Source organism: Bubalus bubalis, chromosome 12 (genome assembly GCF_019923935.1).
Source record: "Bubalus bubalis isolate 160015118507 breed Murrah chromosome 12, NDDB_SH_1, whole genome shotgun sequence".
Lineage (NCBI taxonomy): Eukaryota > Metazoa > Chordata > Mammalia > Artiodactyla > Bovidae > Bubalus > Bubalus bubalis.
Window position 1 is genome coordinate 22,347,946 of NC_059168.1, and position 18,814 is coordinate 22,366,759.

The 18,814-nt window shown below is 40.7% G+C and overlaps 1 protein-coding gene across 11 annotated transcripts in view; it reads right to left on the minus strand.

The window, feature by feature from the left end:
* Nucleotides 1-18,814, minus strand: part of SLC8A1 (solute carrier family 8 member A1) — a 450,527-nt gene that overhangs the window by 174,088 nt on the left and 257,625 nt on the right. The window lies entirely within an intron of this gene.

Below are 18,814 nucleotides of genomic sequence, written 5' to 3' on the forward strand. Positions count from 1 at the left end.
TATTTTCTGAGTCCCTACACTGTGTCAAGAACTATTCTGGATTTATGGTGAATATGAAATCAAGATTGCCGGGAGAAGTATCAATAACTGCAGACACGCAGATGACACCACCTTATGGCAGAAAGTGAAGAGGAACTAAAAAGCCTCTTGATTAAAGTGAAAGAGGAGAGTGAAAAAGTTGGCTTAAAATTCAACATTCAGAAAACTAGGATAATGGCATCCGGTCCCATCACTTCGTGGCAAATAGATGGAGAAAATGGAAACAGTGACAGATTTTATTTAGGGGGGCTCCAAAATCACTGCAGATGGTGACTGCAGCCATGAAATTAAAAGAAGCTTTCCCCTTGGAAAAAAAGCTATGACCAACCTAGACAGCATATTAAAAAGCAGAGACATTACTTTGCCAACAAAGATCCATCTAGTCAAAACTACAGTTTTTCTGGTAGTCATGTATGGATATGAGAGTTGGACTATAAAGAAAGCTGAGTGCTGAAAAATGATGCTTTTGAACTGTGGAGTTGGAGAAGACACTTGACAGTCCCTTGGACTGCAAGGAGATCCAACCAGACCATCCTAAAGGAAATCAGTCCTGAATAGTCACTGGAAGGACTGATGCTGAAGCTGAAACTCCAATACTTTGACTACCTGATGCAAAGAGCTGACTCAGTAGAAAAGACTCTGATGCTGGTAAATATTGAAGGCAGGAGTAGAAGGGACAGCAGGGGATGAGATGGTTGGATGACATCACCAACTCAGTGGACATGAGTTTGAGTAAGCTCCAGAAGTTGGTGATGGACAGGGAAGCCTGGCATGCTGCAGTCCATGGGGTCATAAAGAGTCAGACACAACTGAATGACTGACCTGAACTAAACTGGCAGATGGGTTGCTCATGGAATTTTCACTGTAGTAATGCATCTGTCACTGGAACTGGTTGGCATAAAGGCCAAAATAGCAGTTTTAGGCCAAACTGTTCTACACAAATTATATGAGACCAGAGAGATTAGCTAAAATGTTGTTCGTATTTAGTTCTCCTGCCAGAGCATTCACCAACTAACCTGGCAGGAGGTGAATCTGGAAGCACAGAATGAAGTGGGGAAAGAGGTACCCAAGGATCATGAAGGAACATTGTTCTCATCAAATGGCCCTCCTGTAATTCCAGAGAAGGTAAGATATTTAAGCACTGAAATGGCTTCATGAGGCAACACCAACTCCAAAGTTGTTCTACAGTTTGAACATCCCTTCAATGAATGACTTGAGGTTTGAACAACCTACAGAGCAGGCTCAAAGCATAGGTTGGAGACTCAGCTGACAAAGATAATTTAAGTCATGCCTTTACTATTTGCTGGCTGATTCATGAGAAAGTTTCTTAACCTTTCTAAGCATCAGTTTTACCTGTAGAGTGGTGATAACAAAACTGACGTTATGGGGTCACTGTGAATACAACATCAAATAATATACTGCATTCTTAGCATGGTAAGTGACACATATAGCAGCTGAATTAGTGTTAGTTGTTATTATTAAACAGAGAGAGAGAACATATTTCATTAATGATTAATCACAATACTGTGATTCATAAAAACAGTATACATAATTTGTAGGTAAGAAAATTGAGGCTTAAAGGGGTAGAACATTAGTACTTTCATTGCTTCTAGGATTCAGGGAGGATTTATATTTCACCTTCCCCTTAAAGTTTGACACAGCCACGTGACTTGCTGTGACTAATGAAATGTACAAGAGAGAAGCATGTGCTGGTTTTGGGTGGAAGCCTTTAAAAGCCACGTTCCCTTCCCTGTACCATCACAGTGATGTTCCAGGAAAAGGAATGTCCAAATCTTGAGTCCTGAAGTGGGGACAAGGAAGAGCAGAGCCCTCTGCTAATGATGCCGGACATACAGCATGTGCAAGAAAGAAATCTCTGTTGTTTTAAGCCCCTGACATTTTTGGAGTTGTTTGTTTTTATAGCAAAATCTGGTTATCCTATCTTACCCAAGATTAAACACTATTCAGGTCTAGGATTCAAACTCAAGTCTTATGATATTAAGGCCGATCCTTACTGTATTACCTTACAGATATCCTTGTTGCTTCTTAGAAATAAAACACCCAGTGGGTATTTTAGCATATCAACCAGTTTTCTTCAGGAGAAAACTGATGTTCCTGTTGATCTTATCCTTGGCTTTGAAAAAAATTAATTTTTTTTTCCTACCGAGATAGAAAATTCTCTGAACAAAGGTTAATAGAAGGTAACTAAAAAGTTGGAGAGAGGTGGACAGATAATAAAACTGGTTGAAAAGCTGTATTCATTTTGCTGAACTCTTTATTTCCTGTAGGTTCATGACCTGAAGATTACATGGGATGAAGGGAGGCCCTTCTCAAAAGCCTGCAATTTTGTAGCTACAAAATCAATTTTTAAATGATTTATGTGGTGTTCTTCAGGACCAAAGGCAATGCTTCATTCCCCTGTGGTACTCAGGCCACAGCTAAGATGCTGAAAAATGATTAATGTTTATTTACAGCATGCCTCCCCTTATATATTACTGGAAACAAGATTTGAGAGCCTGGCATTTCTATAGCATGAAATTATTTACTGAGGGAAGTCTCAGGCAAAGAGAAAAAAAAAATCTACTAAAAAGCAAAGATCTCAATATACACTGAAAAAGCCATTTGAAAGCTTTTCTTAAGGCTATCTATTTCCATCTATTCAGTTTAACCCATTTTTCCATAAATGGGCCAAATCAACTTCCCAAGAAGAGTCACTCTTACATCAAATCATATCACCACTAACCTTCAAAGTGAGAGGAAAGCTTAGAATTACTGTAGTTTTTTTTTTCTCCATTAGACTAAATTCATAAGTTTCTAGATTGTGGTGCACGTAGCTTATTTAACTTCATTTGAGGTAAGTGTTCATTTTAAAAAGCTGCTATAAGGATGTCTCCTCTGAGCTACCATATACAAGTATTTCTTTCTTTCAAAACTGCAGAAGAACTGTATTTCTAGGCTTCCTACTCTTCAACTTGCCAGCCTCAATTCAATATTACATCACTCAGCACCTGAGAACTATTTCTACCCAGGACAAGGTTTACATTTTTCTCATCAACCACACCACCCTAAAACTACTAGCCCAGAACTCTCAATAATTTGATAACAAGGGGCTATTTAGTGTCTCCTTTGAGCCTTGGGAGCTTTAGGTTTGAGGTAAAAGCTCTGAGTAGCATGGAGGGAGATTAGGAACTACTCTGAGAACAGTGGAAAGAAGTCTGCCCATTGCTTCTTGACACCAGGCTGTGGAGAATGGTGCCTGCCATTTTATTTTGTACTATTTTCTAGAACAAATTTTCTAAAGGGAAGAGCTCGGAGAACTTGACTTGGCCAATTACCAGCACCACACTGGAGGCCATTCATAGATTTGTGTACACTTTGTACCACATCCTTTTCCTCAGTTCATTGAACACTTTCTCTTCGCTGGGCCAATGATTTTGGTTAAGCTGCAGGTGGAGGCCTATGGATCACTGTTTCTTGCATCATTAAGCACAGGCATGTCTCTCCAGTGGGCTGTGAATGAAATTAGTACTCTGCTTCTCTCTCACTAGCTTGGATGGTTTAAAAAGCATGCTAGCTCACCAGTAAATGACTTGAACTGATATGACTAAGGATAAACTATCCTGTCAAAAAAATTTTCACTATGCTGTGAAAGTGCTGCACTCAATATGCCAGCAAATTTGGAAAACTCAGCAGTGGCCACAGCACTGGAAAAGGTCAGTTTTCATTTCAATCCCAAAGAAAGGCAATGCCAAAGAATGCTCAAACTACCACACAATTGCACTCATCTCACACACTAGTAAGGTAATGCTCAAAATTCTCCAAGCCAGGCTTCAGCAATATGTGAACCATGAACTTCCTGATGTTCAAGCTGGTTTTAGAAAAGGCAGAGGAACCAGAGATCAAATTGCCAACATCCGCTGGATCATGGAAAAAGCAAGAGAGTTCCAGAAAAACATCTATTTCTGCTTTATTGACTATGCCAAAGCCTTTGACTGTGTGCATCACAATAAACTGTGGAAAATTCTGAAAGAGATGGGAATACCAGACCACCTGATCTGCCTCTTGAGAAATCTGTATGCAGGTCAGGAAGCAACAGTTAGAACTGGACATGGAAGAACAGACTGGTTCCAAATAGGAAAGGGAGTACGTCAAGGCTGTATATTGTCACCCTGTTTATTTAACTTATATGCAAAGTACATCATGAGAAACGCTGGGCTGGAAGAAACACAAGCTGGAATCAAGATTGCCGGGAGAAATATCAATCACCTCAGATATGCAGATGACACCACCCTTATGGCAGAAAGTGAAGAGGAACTCAAAAGCCTCTTGATGAAAGTGAAAGTGGAGACTGAAAAAGTTGGCTTAAAGCTCAACATTCAGAAAACGAAGATCATGGCATCCGGTCCCATCACTTCATGGGAAATAGATGGGGAAACAGTGGAAACAGTGGCTGACTTTATTTTTCTGGGCTCCAAAATCACTGCAGATGGTGACTGCAGCCATGAAATTAAAAGACGCTTACTCCTTGGAAGGAAAGTTATGACCAACCTAGATAGCATATTCAAAAGCAGAGACATTACTTTGCCAACAAAGGTTCGTCTAGTCAAGGCTATGGTTTTTCCTGTGGTCATGTATGGATGTGAGAGTTGGACTGTGAAGAAGGCTGAGCACCGAAGAATTGATGCTTTTGAACTGTGGTGTTGGAGAAGACTCTTGAGAGTCCCTTTGACTGCAAGGAGATCCAATCAGTCCATTTTAAAGGAGATCAGCCCTGGGATTTCTTTGGAAGGAATGATGCTAAAGCTGAAACTCCAGTACTTTGGCCACCTCATGCGAAGAGTTGACTCATTGGAAAAGACTCTGATGCTGGGACGGATTGGGGGCAAGAGGAGAAGGGGATGACAGAGGATGAGATGGCTGGATGGCATCACTGACTCGATGGACGTGAGTCTGAGAGAACTCCGGGAGTTGGTGATGGACAGGGAGGCCTGGCGTGCTGCGATTCATGGGGTCACAAAGAGTTGGACATGACTGAGCAACTGATCTGATCTGATCTGATCCTGTCAATTGGAGAAGGAAATGGCAACCCACTCCAGTATTCTTGCGTGGAGAATCCCAGGGATGGGAGAGCCCGGTGGGCTACCGTCTATGGGGTTGCACAGAGTCGGACACGACTGAAGTGACTTAGCAGCATCCTGTTAATACAAGTTTTTTATTAAGCTCTCCTGGAAGTAAAAGATATATAAGCAAAGGGCAGAGGCTGAGGGCTTTCCTTTCCTGTTTGTAGCTTTTTTGTGTATCAAGTTCATCACTTATTAGCAAACTTTGGGAAGCCCACTTCAATAGGTTTGCTCTGTAAAAAGTGGGTAAACCTGCTTAAGATAGAGTAAAAATAAGAGGATTCTTCTACAACCATCAACTATTGAACACTTGCAATTATTAACTGGAACATAAAACAAGAAAACAAAAGAGTAACGGCTTTGCTGATGTGTTAACAAGATTCTGGATCCTTCCCTTGCAAGTAAAAGACTATGTTTGCTGAGTCACTAGATGAGTCTTATGTCTCCAGATAACTTCACCCATAATCCTTGTCCTTTGTAAGTGATGGAAGTGGAGGGAAGAAGGCAGGAAGAATATATGGACTGCTATCCCAGAAACTTAGTCACATTGACTAATGAATGCAGTGGGCTTGTCACACAGACAGACGACTATTTTTTTTTTTTAACATTTTCCTGTCATGCAACTATTCTGTGTATGAAGCCTTTCTTCTAAAGTCCTGTGGTTGTCTCTAAGAACACCAATCCAGAGAAAGACACTAAATTCTCAACACACTGTTCTGTAATTGTCTGCTTGGCCCCTCTCAGCTGCAAGTGCTGTGACGGTGGGGAACGTGTACTTGGCTGTGTTGCAGCAGCCATTGTGGTACCTGGGTGCAGAAGGTATTCAGCAACTTTTTACTGAATGAATAAATGAGAACAAAATGATAGAAACGCATAGTACATGCATTAGTTAAGTACCGACCATGGGGCAGGTTGTGCTAGGCACTTCATGAACCATATTTTGAATTCTAACAACTCTAAAAGTAGAAACTTTTTCTCATATTATAGGAGAATAGACAGCTTCAGTGAGTTTCAGGCATGTGTCCAGCACACGGAGACTCTCCTACAGTGATTCCCTCCTCTGTGATAATCAGGGCTCTCCCACACTGTGTCCTGTGAGTGTCCTGGGACCGGTCAGCAGGAAGGCATGAGGAAACTCGTGAGTGATAGCTTACCTTCCCCTCTGAGCGCTTATCTCTTGGTCAATAGGATGGGAGGGGGAAGGGAAATGGAATTAGGGAATTGTGGTGGGTGATCTTTTATCACATCGAATCCTGAAAATGAACTCATCATGCTGACATTAACAGTCTTACAATCAAGTGAAAGTCCGGCTTCCCTTGTGGGTCAGCCGGTAAAGAACCTGCCTGCAATGCAGGAGACCTGGGTTCGATCCCTGGGTTGGGAAGATCCCCTGGAGAAGGGAAAGGATACCCACTCCAGTATTCTGGCCTAGAGAATTCCATGGAGTGTATAGTCCATGGGGTCACAAAGAGTTGGACTTATAATCAAATGAGTAATCAAAAGTTAGGAAATACAATATCTCTTATATGTGGAATCTAAAATGTGATACAAATAACCTTATTTACAAAACAGAAACAGACTCACAGACATAGAAAACAGACTTATGGTTACCAAAGGGGAAAGAGGGCAGGGAGGCATAACTTAGGAGTTTGGGATAATCAGATGTAAACTACTACAGATAAAAAAGATAAACAACAAGATCCTAATATAGCATATAGCACAGGGAACTATGTTCAATATCTTGTAATGACCTGTATATAAAAGAATATGAAAAAGAATATACATATATATTTGTATAACTGAATCACTTGCTGTACACCAGAAACTAATATAACTATACTTCAAAAAAAAAATTAAGAAAGAAGAAATTACTTATCTCAAATTCCAGGCCATGGTGCATACGCTATGGGTGCTAACGATGAAATTTCCTGGGGCCTGCCCCAGACTCACTAAGGTGGGATTCTTAAAAAACAGGCCCAGGAATCTCCATTTTTAGCAATTCAATAAATAGTTCTTAACACAAACTAAAGTTTGAGAAATGCTGTACTGGTTCATCTGCCTCTAAATGTACATTCTCGGGGCAAGAAATTTTTCATGCACTGGCACAACACTATTAGCTAGATGGTCTATAAATAGAACTGTCCCTTTAGCAAACATTAGGGTTGTCTTTGCAGCTCAGAGTACGGGGAATGCCTTGGTACCCGCCCCCCATTAATGTTAATGGGAATCATGTGGTTAATTCTCTATACTTCAAGCTGAAAAGTGTTCCCTTTAGAGCCAGGAGAGGCTATATTTAATCAAACCATCTGGATTCCTATGCACATGTATAAGGGCAAAAAAATAGGTCACAGTTGGTAAACTACATTCTGGAAACTATTCCATTGTATCAACAAACCCCAAAGCCCTGAGAGGGCTCCTCTCTCCTTGGTGAGTCACTCCCTTGGTGAGTGACAGGCCCGGAACCAAGAGAGGTCAGAGAGAGTGCAAACTTAAAGGAAAAGGAGTTTCAGTAGCAAGGAAACACATAAAGCAAATTATCCCCTAAAGATAGAAGTACAGAATAAAGTTGTTACAAACTATTAACCTCCCCAAATAACACACTTCAACTCCAAAATAACCTCACTTGCTGTTTAAGGAGCAGCATGCGATTAAGAAACACAATTTGGAGAGCACAAAAGCTTCAAATGGGAACTCAGGATGTCCTCGAGGCTTGCAGACACTCAAGTGCCTGTGAAAACCATGAGGACAATGGGTCTATGACCACAAAGAGAATCAGGGCACTTCACATCAAAGGAGCAGTGAGCCTTCTCAAGCCTCAAAGAACACAGTTCTATTATTGACTGTTTCTATCGGCTTAGCCAAAAAAGATTGTTCGGGTTTTTCTATAGGATGTTATGAAAAACCCAAATGGAAATTTTGGCCAATCCAATATAATATGAGAGATGCTATAGAACCACATGAGAAATTTTAAAGCAAGAAGAGGATTTATTGAGCTCAGTCTGAATATGAACTTGAGCTCTGTCAAGCATGGGAGCAGAAAGCTACTGATTGTAAGGGAGCCTGAGGGCCAGAGGGTACTTACTTCTGTAGGTTGGAAATCCTACACAGCTCTCTCACCAAAATCTAAGTGTCAGCAGGGCTGTGTTCCTATCCAAAGGCACCAAGGGAGAATCTGTTCTGTTGCCTTTTCCACCTTCCAGAGTCCACCCATACTCCTCAGCTCATAGCCCCTTCCTCTGTCTTCAAAGTCAGCAATGTAGCATCCCTCTATTCTTCCATAGTCACATCTGCCTCTGACTCCAGACAGCAAAGTGTCTTTGCTTTTAAGGGCCCATGTGAATAGACAGGTTGTGTGTGTGTGTGTGTGTGTGTGTGTGCGCACGCGCACACACACACACAGGAAAGGAGAGGGGGCATTATTCTGCTGACCACACAGGGTAAGAGGTAGGTTCCCAGAGTTTCAAAGGCGCCTAGGTAGGAAGCTAGGAGGAGGCTATCTTTATGGGCCTTAGGGCTGGGGCTATCTTTCCAGGATCTTTTAAGCATACAGTTTAGGCTGGTTTTGTATTCTTTTTTGGCTGTGTTGCGCAGGCTGCAGGACCTTAGCTCCTAACTGGGGATTGAACCCACACCCTCGGTAGTGAAAGCAGAGAGTCCTAACCACTGGACCACCATGGATTTCCCTCAGGCTGGTTTTTTTTAAGTATTTATCCTAGGAACTTTATTTTTTTTTCCCCCTTGGGGTATAGCCAATTAACAAAGTTGTGATAGTTTTAGAACTATCACAGAAAGGACTCAGCATGTATCCATTCTCCCCCAAAATCCCTTCACGTCCAGGCTGCCACATAACATTGAGCAGAGTTCCATGTGCTATACAGAAGGTCCTTGTTGGTTATCCATTTTAAATATAGCTGTGTGTACATGTCTCTCCCAAACTCCCTAACTATTCCCTCCCCCTCCACCCTTTCCCACTGGCAACCATAAGCTCGTTCTCAAAGTCTGTCTGTTTCTGATTTGGATGCAAACTCATTTGTACAATTTCTTTTTAGACTCCATATACAAGGGATGTCATATGATATTTCACTTTCTCTGTCTGACTTAATTTACTCAGTATGGCACCTCTAGGTCCATCTATGTTGCTGCAAATGGCATTACTTCATTCTGTTTTAAAGCACCCCTTTCCTTTATCACTTTCATTGGTGCCATCAACATTACGGCACATCCTCTCTTGCTTGGATTATACACTCATCCTTCCTCACTGGTGCCCTAGGGCCCTATACCCAACCTGCCCTGCCTCAGGCTAACTTGCCACAGAGCAGTCAGAGGAATTTTTAAAAACACAGTCATGTTAATCCTATGTTCACACCCAGTCATGTCACTCCCACGTTCAAAATCCTTTAATGTCTTTCTCTCATACTTAGAACAAGCCTCCAAAGCCCCTTGCCATAGCCGACAGAGCCCTCCTTGGCCTGGCCTAGGACTCTTTTCTAATCTACCCTCAGCTTCCTCCCCAAGGTCACTGGGCACCAGAAACAGTGCCTCTCTCTGTTCCTCAAGCTCCCCCGGCCAGCTCTTTCCTGGGCTTTAGTTGTACCTGGAAAGCTGACTCCAGATCTTTGTATGATGTCTTTCCTCCTCTTTCTTGACCCAAATGAAATATCTCCTCGGAGATCATTTCTGACCTATCTCACTACAATATCAAGCACTTTTTCATTCTCCCTCCCCTTAACTTATGTATATATTTATTTTTCAACTTCCTTATCACTACCTGATTGAGGGCAGGAGGAGAAGGGAGTGACAGAGGATGAGATGGTTGGATGGCATTATCGACTCAAATGACTCAACAGACATCAGTCTGAGTGAACTCTGGGAGATGGTGAAGGGCAGGGAAGCCTGCTGTGCTGTAGTCCATGTGGTCACACTCAGACACGACTTAACAACCGACACTACCTGATGTTGCGTTTGTTTTCTTGTTGATTATTTGTTTCTCCCATTAGAATGCAGAAGTTACCTGAGGGCAGGGAATTCCCAGTGGAGAAGGCAATGGCACCCCACTCCAGTACTCTTGCCTGGAAAATCCCATGGACGGAGGAGCCTGGTAGGCTGCAGTCCATGGGGTTGCTGAGGGTTGGACACGACTGAGCGACTTCACTTTCACTTTTCACTTTCATGCATTGGAGAAGGAAATGGCAACCCACTCCAGTGTTCTTGCCTGGAGAATCCCAGGGATGGGGGAGCCTGGTGGGTTGCCATCTATGGGGTCGCACAGAGTCGGACACGACTGAAGTGACTTAGCAGCAGCAAGAACAGTGCCTTACACATTAAATATCTGTGTGGTAAATAAAGATTTAATTCAACACACATTTGTCCACCACCAACTTATAGGAGATGCTGTGATGCAGCAGTGAAAAAGAGAGACACACTCTTTCCTTTTCCTTCCAATGTCCCACTGATTGACTGGTTTTCCTATCCAGAGTCCACTTTTAATAATGCCCCAAGTTTATTTTTCAATTTCCATTTCCATCTCATGGCTCTCCCCTGATCTGATTCAATCAACACATATTTAATTGAGCACCTAACGTAGATCCATAATAGGTCCCTGTACCTGAAATAAGAACATCAGTTTTGGAGGTTCCTTCTGCTAGTGGCAATCATGAGAAGCAGATAAGGGGTAGGAAGTTTCTACACAGATTCCCACCTCTAATCCGACACCTTCCTTTTCTCATTTGAGTTAATTGACAAAGATGTAAGCATCTTCATATAATAACAGAAGCTCCCTAAATACTCAAAGGCTTTCCATAATGGAGGAGTCAGGAGACATGGTCCCAGTACCAACAATGCAGAGACTGTTCCCTACGTACTGGGTAAGGTCACTGTACCTCTGCAAACCTCTAGACATGGGTATAGAAGTCACACTAGCTGACCCCCCAGCCAAATTAGAGTAAGCCTGCAAACCTAATCCCCATCCTAGTCTAGGTGGCAGTATACTGGGCAGTGGCATTTTAATATTTTCCACTTCTTGTTCACCATTGTGCTTGCAATTTTATGTTTTACTTAGAGAACATATGCTAAATAAATGTTTCTAAATTAGCCTGAGCTAATTTCACCCTTGAGCTCACTCTGCTACCACTGCCTATAGCAAATCAGATAGAGCACTGACACGCGCCCTGCATGTACTACAAGATGTGTGATGCAGAGTTAGTTTGGGCTCCCTGTGGGAAGATGCACACATTCCAAACACTCTTTGCAATTAAGAAGTCTAAGGAGATACTTTCTGTGAATGGATAAGCCAAGAAGAAGCTCCATAAGGTGCACAAATCCTGGTCCTGCTCACCGATTTGTGGGGGAAAAAAGCTGTGTGTCAGGAACTTCACTTAAAGTATAAGCAATATGGATAGTCCCTAAGTACTCAATAGGGTGTCCAAAATTAGATGCTATTTATTAGCCCTAATAAGGGCGAAGCATAACCCTATACTTTGAAAGTGAGGCTCAGTACTCAGCAATTTGCTAAATAAGGTTGTTAAGTGATATCATGGTATTTTGAGGTTACTCTGAACTTTTCCTCTCTCTGGTTCATTGCCTCGGGCTGGGGCGAAATTCCTAATAAGTGAATCACTTAAAGGTACTTGCCTAGCAATGGGGATGAGGATGAAAAAAAGAAATAGTTAATACCATGTGCCTCTCTTCATTTTAGAGCTGTTGGACTGTCAGTCTCCTGTCTTAGAACACTGAGAGGGGGTCCTACTTCTTGGGACTCCCAGGAACTGCTGGGTGTTGGTACTTAGGCATGAGGCCATGCCTTCTCTGATGTCCCCACCCTTCAGCTCTCTGTTCCTGTATAAAGAAGGCATCATATCGTTGCTTCTAGACCATTCTGTCCCAGTTGCTCATTTCTTTCACTGAATAGTCAGGGGTCAGAGGGCCACAGGAAGATATGGAGCAGCCCTTCTGAATGACATACGCTGGGCGCTGCAGCTGTCCAGCTGTGTGCCTCCCAGGAAGACATTCTCGTACTTGTCTTCAACTCAGGACACCTGGGGCACCACATCTAACCATGCTACTAGCCCAGCATATTGATTTATCCACATCTGCTCATTGTGGAAACAAGCACATACTTTCTAGGATTAAAAATAAACTAGTAACAGCAGAGCTTGGCTGTCCAGCCCAATACCAAAGGGCAATGGAATTTGTGTCCCAAGACTTTCCAACCACAGCCAGGTCAAAGGCCATGGAGTGGGGCAGTCCTGAAAATAAGACTGGTGCAGAGATCATTCAACTCTATGTGGGTGGAAGTGAACAAGAGATGTGAAACTTTCTTGATCATTTGACATCAATGCTCAGGAATATAAGCTTTGGGAAAGATTAGGTAATGATACGAGCATACCAGCAGCTTCTATTTATGTTGAGGCAAATCCAGATATAGATATTCTTGCTATTTTCATTGGAAAACTAATTTCATCACTGACAGTAAATCAAATGCTATATAGCCACCTAAATCATTATAAATGATTAAAATCTATATGACTATAAATGACTATGTATCCCCAGAGAAAAGAACAAATGCTTATAAAATTCAAAGTGCCTCTACTTAGAACATGGTTGTTACAAATGAAGACTGGATCCCAGGAGGTTCTGTAAATGGATGGGGGTTGAAGCTGTGCTGTGCATCACCCACTTGGTTCTTCCCTTATATTAAATTGAGGCCCCACAGAGAGACAAAATCACAATGGCACCAAGTGTCTATTTGACATAAGCAGTAGGTAGACCATAAATGTATGAATTCATTCCTTTTTCTACTGCACAAGTGCAAATTTGAAACATTTTTATTTAATCTAAGATTTTAAGATTAATCAAGTTAGTATCAAAATATTGGATGAATGGTTAAATTTTCCAATTCTCACTTATTTCATATGTATGGAATAAGGAGTATATACTTGTGTTCTCTAATTAAAACACTTTGAAATTAGATCAAAACTACTGTACTGTAGCTTCTGTTATCCTGGGATTAAACAACAGCGGTACAGAGAGAAGATTGAAACACCTGTAAATACCATTGTTGTTAGGTCTCTAGTTCTCACCATGAACTGCCTACTGAACAGAGGGCCTATGAGACTCAAATCATTATCTTGTGAACAAAGGAGGAAACTGTCTTATGTGAAGGATCCACAGAGTTAGCTTGGATATAAACATCACTCAAATGTTGAATAAGTGTAATAGTTTTTGCAAATGAACCACTCTACCTATAGAGAAAATTAAGGTTAATCTGCAAAAGCAACATATTCTCTGTGGCTTGGGGCAGAGCCTGATTTCATCAATGGAAGCAGGTCGCCTGGAAGGACAATTTGAACTTAAAAGTCAGAAGGCCCAGGTTTGAGGACTTTCTCTTTTTCTTGGCCCTTTAGTAAGCTTGAGTAAGCCATAGTCCTCTGGTGTCTGATTTCCCCTGGCTTTAAAGATATCCACTTAAGGGAACATAATAGTCACAGTGAGAGGCAGGATCCTAGACCTGCCTACCTCAAGGAGCTTTGGGAGAGTCACAAGGGATAATGATATGCAAGGTGCTTGAAATACCCTAATAAGGCAGGGCCTTGAGCCTGTCCAATAAACCTGGATGCTCTGTGGGGAGGTCAGCCTGGAAGGTGTTGGGGGCGAGGTACAGAGGGAGACTCACTAATGTCTCTTCAGGACGGTTACCTCACTCAAGATATGGAAGGTGAATCCCCCAGCGTGGATCTCTACATGTATCATGGTACCAGCAGACTGATAGGTTCATTTGTCATAGCTCTTGTAATGCATTCTGAGAGTTGACTGAGCCCGAGGTGTTTATACGTGAACTTGTTCACAGATGTATATGGCTAGTTGTAAAAATCCAACACGTGAAATCTCCCGGTTTAACTATTGGCAGTTTGATGCCTTTATATTGGCAAATTAAGCAACAGTTTGGTAAGTGTGAGTTTGGGAGCTAATAAATAGCTGCTTTGCCGTCTCTCCCTGTCCTGCATTAGTTATAAAGCCAGAGCCAGAGGAGAGGGCAGAGGGCAATCGGACTCTTTGCCTCTCTTTGTGACTATATGTTCCTTAAACAGATGTCTTCATAAAAAAAAAAAAAAAAAAAAAGTCAGTTAAATTGTTTCAGTATGTGGCAAGGACTAAGGAAACAAGCCCCAGAATTTTATTTCCATCTGAATCTCTAAGGCTGAATGAGAACAATGGTAGAAAGCAAAAGAGCCTTAAACAGATTTGATGCATTTTCTTCATTTCTAAGAATATCTATTCGAATGCATTATTCTCTAGCCAACAAAAGAAAGATGCCCTGCTCAGTCTTTCCTCATGGACACTGTAGTTTTCAAGGACAGAGACTCTGCTATCCAAGCAATCCAGTGATTTCTAATGATACCAAGGCCGGCAGAGTGGAGGACATAAAATACTCGGGGAGGGGTGTGGTGAAGGATAGCATTCTTCTTTCTTTGTCTTATGCAGGGTGTTGATAATTCTAGGAAACTACTAATTCTTTAATGTTTCAAAAGGCATTTTAAAGAGGCTACTGTTTTTATTGGACATCTTCATTCCAGGTTGGAAGAATCTCTTTATTCCTCAGCTCTGTTGACACCTATACGAGGCATTTCCCAGGGTTAAAATGATTCATATCAGAGAATTTATTCTTGACATTGGCTTACCTTGGGAATTAGGGGGGAAACTTAACTTTTTGTGGTGGTTCAGCTTAGAAAGGTTACTTTCAGTTAAATGACCTAGGTAAGAAAAGTCTAAAATAGGACAAAGAGATTCTACCTAGCAGAATTATTCAACTAAAAATAATGTCATAGGTAAATTAAAAACTGATGACCAAGTCCTACTACGGGAACTATAGGATCGCAGTATAAGGGGCAAGGATATAGGAAGAGGAAGTTAATGTAATAAAAATATATCTGGTTTATGCTGACAATAATATCATATATTGGCATATTCTGGTTCTACCACTCACTAGCTTTATTACTCTGACACGTTACATTGTCTGTGCCTCAGTTTTCTCATCTTTAAAAGAGGGATAGTAATCGTAGCTACCTTATGATGTTGTCAAAAATTAAATGAAATAATCACTGATAAGTTCTTAGCACAGTGTCTGGAATATTGTGAACACATGGCAAAAATTAGCTGCTATAAAATCAACACTACTTAGTGTTTGACTACATGGATAAATTTAAAAAACTAAAAATAAGAACAACAATAAATATGCATATAGTTGCTTGCTATGTGCTGGGCATTGTCCTAAATACTTATCAGCATTATATATATTAACATATTTAATTCTAATGCCAACTCATAAGGTAGCTATATCATGATCCCCATGGTACAGACAGGGAAACCAAGGCACGGAGACTTACCTGTTTACATGATGGAGCAGGAATTTACCGAGGCAATCTGCAGGTACCTTAGTGTTTCCTGAAGTGATTTAACAAGTTCTTGTTTTTTATTCTCTTGCCCATAAATCACTGGTATGTGTCTTTGGAAAACACACAGTGGTTATTTTATAGCAGCCATTAACTCTATAATTTATTCACTTGGATCTCGGAAAACAAAGGCATCACAAAGTGATGGTGTGAAGTTAGAGTGGACTTTGTGTATTATTCATTCATACATGCAAAAACAGTATCCAATGTGAAATGTGGACACAGCAATATACTTAAGTATTAGAGGGTGAGATCTGAAGATTAAGGGCACTTTGATTTTTCTTTATTTTCTTATGAGGCACACACTGATAGAATGTCTGGACTCAATGACAAGGTGGCCCTTTATCTCTTTTTTTTCTGCATATCTAGCTCTTATTCTGTAACTAATGCCTATATAAGAAAATAGAGTGCCCTACTTGACATCTGAGCTCTTAAAGATCTCATACAATTTAATCAATATTCACTTTTTACAGTTTTTTTCCCCCATCTTATTTTGCAATGACTTCCTCTACACTTTTTTGACTTGTCTTCAAAGCCCAGATGCTTAAATATTGGTTGCTCTGGGTCTTAATGGTTACTCCAGAGCCATGGAATTTTATATTTGATCTCAGACTTTTTTAAGACGTGACAGCTTGATTATTTTACAAGGCCCAAACTCTGAATCAAGTCGGTAATTTTAAGAATCAAAACTGTTTTTCCCACTGATGCAGACATTTTGAAATGTGTGGTCCAGAGCTATTTACGAGCGGGTTACAGCTATTGTCTCTTTGTGCCCAAGAATCACGGAGAGTCCAAGAGTTGACCCTCCAGGGAATGCTATTAATTTCACTCTCATTTTAGACAGCATTTCCTTCAACTAGCAATTTTCTGGCTCCCTTACACTGCACTGTAGCCTCACGGCATTCAAGCATTCACAGGGCACTTGGACAATTTAGCAATAATACAGGTTTTTATTAAAATAAGTGACTTTGTCGAAAGCTAGGGAAATATAAAATGACTCAAACAAAAAGGCAACTGCCAGAAGCTGAGAAAAAATGACTTAAACTAAGATAGGGGATGGGTTTCCCAGGTGGCGCAGGGGTAAAGAAACTACCTCTAGGAAATGCGGGTTTGATCCCTGGGTTGGGGAGAGCTCCTGGAGAAGGAAATGGCAATGCACTCCAGTATACTTGCCTGGAGAATTCCATGCACAGAGAAGCCTGGCAGGCTACAGTTCATGGGGATGCAAAAGAGTTGGACACGACTGAGTGCATGCACACACACGCACGCACGCATGCACATACACACACACACACAAAGGGATAGGTAATTTCTTTAGTCTATAAGAAGAAAGGATTGATATAATACCAATTTGGGGCACAGTGACATCTGAAACTCAATGGAATAAACACTAATGTTGTGAGGGATGAAGCAAAACTCTTTATAGAGTAAAATACCAACTTTCAAGGCACATGGACATGATTTTGGAAGTGCAATATCTGATTCCATGTTTGATAGGGTCTGATGCCTCTTTTCCTAAGTGTGGATTGGAAATCGTATTCTGGTCCTTCTTTTAAGGGAAGAAGTCAACATATCAGTTTTGAAAATGTGATAAAGTACCCTGACACACAAAATAAAATCTATTTTGTGAAGGGTAAAGAAAATGATACATTCTGTTTCTCAGCTCTGCCTCCAATGTGCAGACATTACTAGAAATCTCTAGTTGTGGTCCTCCTGTTGTTTATTTAGTCTTTGATTGCTTATTTTTCAACCTGCCTACATTAATATTTTGTTCCCTAGTTCCCTTATCTATCAGACAGGTAACAACAATATCATAGGATTGTTTTAAATGTTAAGCTCCTTTGTATTTGAAAAATGTTAGAATTATGTAAAGATAAAGCACTATATAAATGTTTGATTTAAAAAAAAAAAAAAAACTGTTCCTTCTCTCTTTTCCATTCTGATAAATTCTTAATATACACCATGTGGTATTTAAAATCATGGGACTCATTCTTTTTTTGTTTTTAAGCATTTTGGAATGGCAAGATACGAAAAGCACTAATGCCACATTGAAACGTTAGATAAGGACAATGAAGAATGGAAAATCCCAGTCTTTTAGATATTGATTGCAGCTTTTTAGGATTACCTCTGGTCCATGTAAATTGCAAAAGCAGACATGAGCTCTGACAATGTAAACCGAACTAAAATATGACTCTAAAATATGAATGCCCGCTATTATAAAAGAATCTCAAAATGATAAAACCTGAGGAAATAAACATTAGAAAAGAGCAGGTTATCTCCTCTTCCTTAAAAGCCCTGAAATGTAGTTTCACCATTCCCAGTCACAGGATAAAACATCTGTTCTAGTGGAAAAACAACAAAAATCCATTTCTGTAAAGCTCCGCAGAGAATTTTTCACATGAGTAGATGGAAATATGGATTCCATTTTTAGATAACTACTCTTTCTTGATGTAAAAAAGCCAATGGTCAAAAACATAAATATCACTTCGGCTTCAATCCTGAAACTCTGATAAGCACAAAAGCTGCAATACCATGCTTAATTAACTTGACATTCACTTATTCATCCTCTCTTTTTGAAAACAGAGTAACATCTAGACACTGGGAATGCTGAAATAGAACATTTCATCTCTGCCTACAGGAGTTCACACTTTAGTCAGGAAGTCAAATACCAAATCATTAAAATATGATGTGATTAGCTCTGTAGTAAAGAAAAATACAGGAACAAGTCAAGGCAAGGCAACAAATCAGATCAGCAGTACCCGGACAGGCTCCTGAGAAGAGGTGACACCTGACTGATATCTTTGAGGCCCTGGAAGGGTAGCCAGGGAAAGGTTCTCTAGACAGGAGGAAAGATTTATGCAAAAGCAGGGATGGGTAAAAAAGCATCTGTAATTTCTCAGACAGGATTAATCTCATATATAGCACCTTATGTTGTCTATACTTTTGTTAGGATGAATATTATGCATATGTTTGTGGATCTACATGGCTCTCTTAGTGGACAATAACCTCCTGAAGCAGGCCAATTCATTGTCTTGCACTTATAACTTGACCACATAGCAGAATAAATGAATTCGTACGATTTCACTCGAGTCATCTGTGAAATACATTCTTCACCAAAACACACACTGAACATCTCACTCACAAGGGGAGCCCTTTGTTTTTTGCAAACATGGCCCCATTCCCAGAGACAGGGCTGGAGAAAATTTT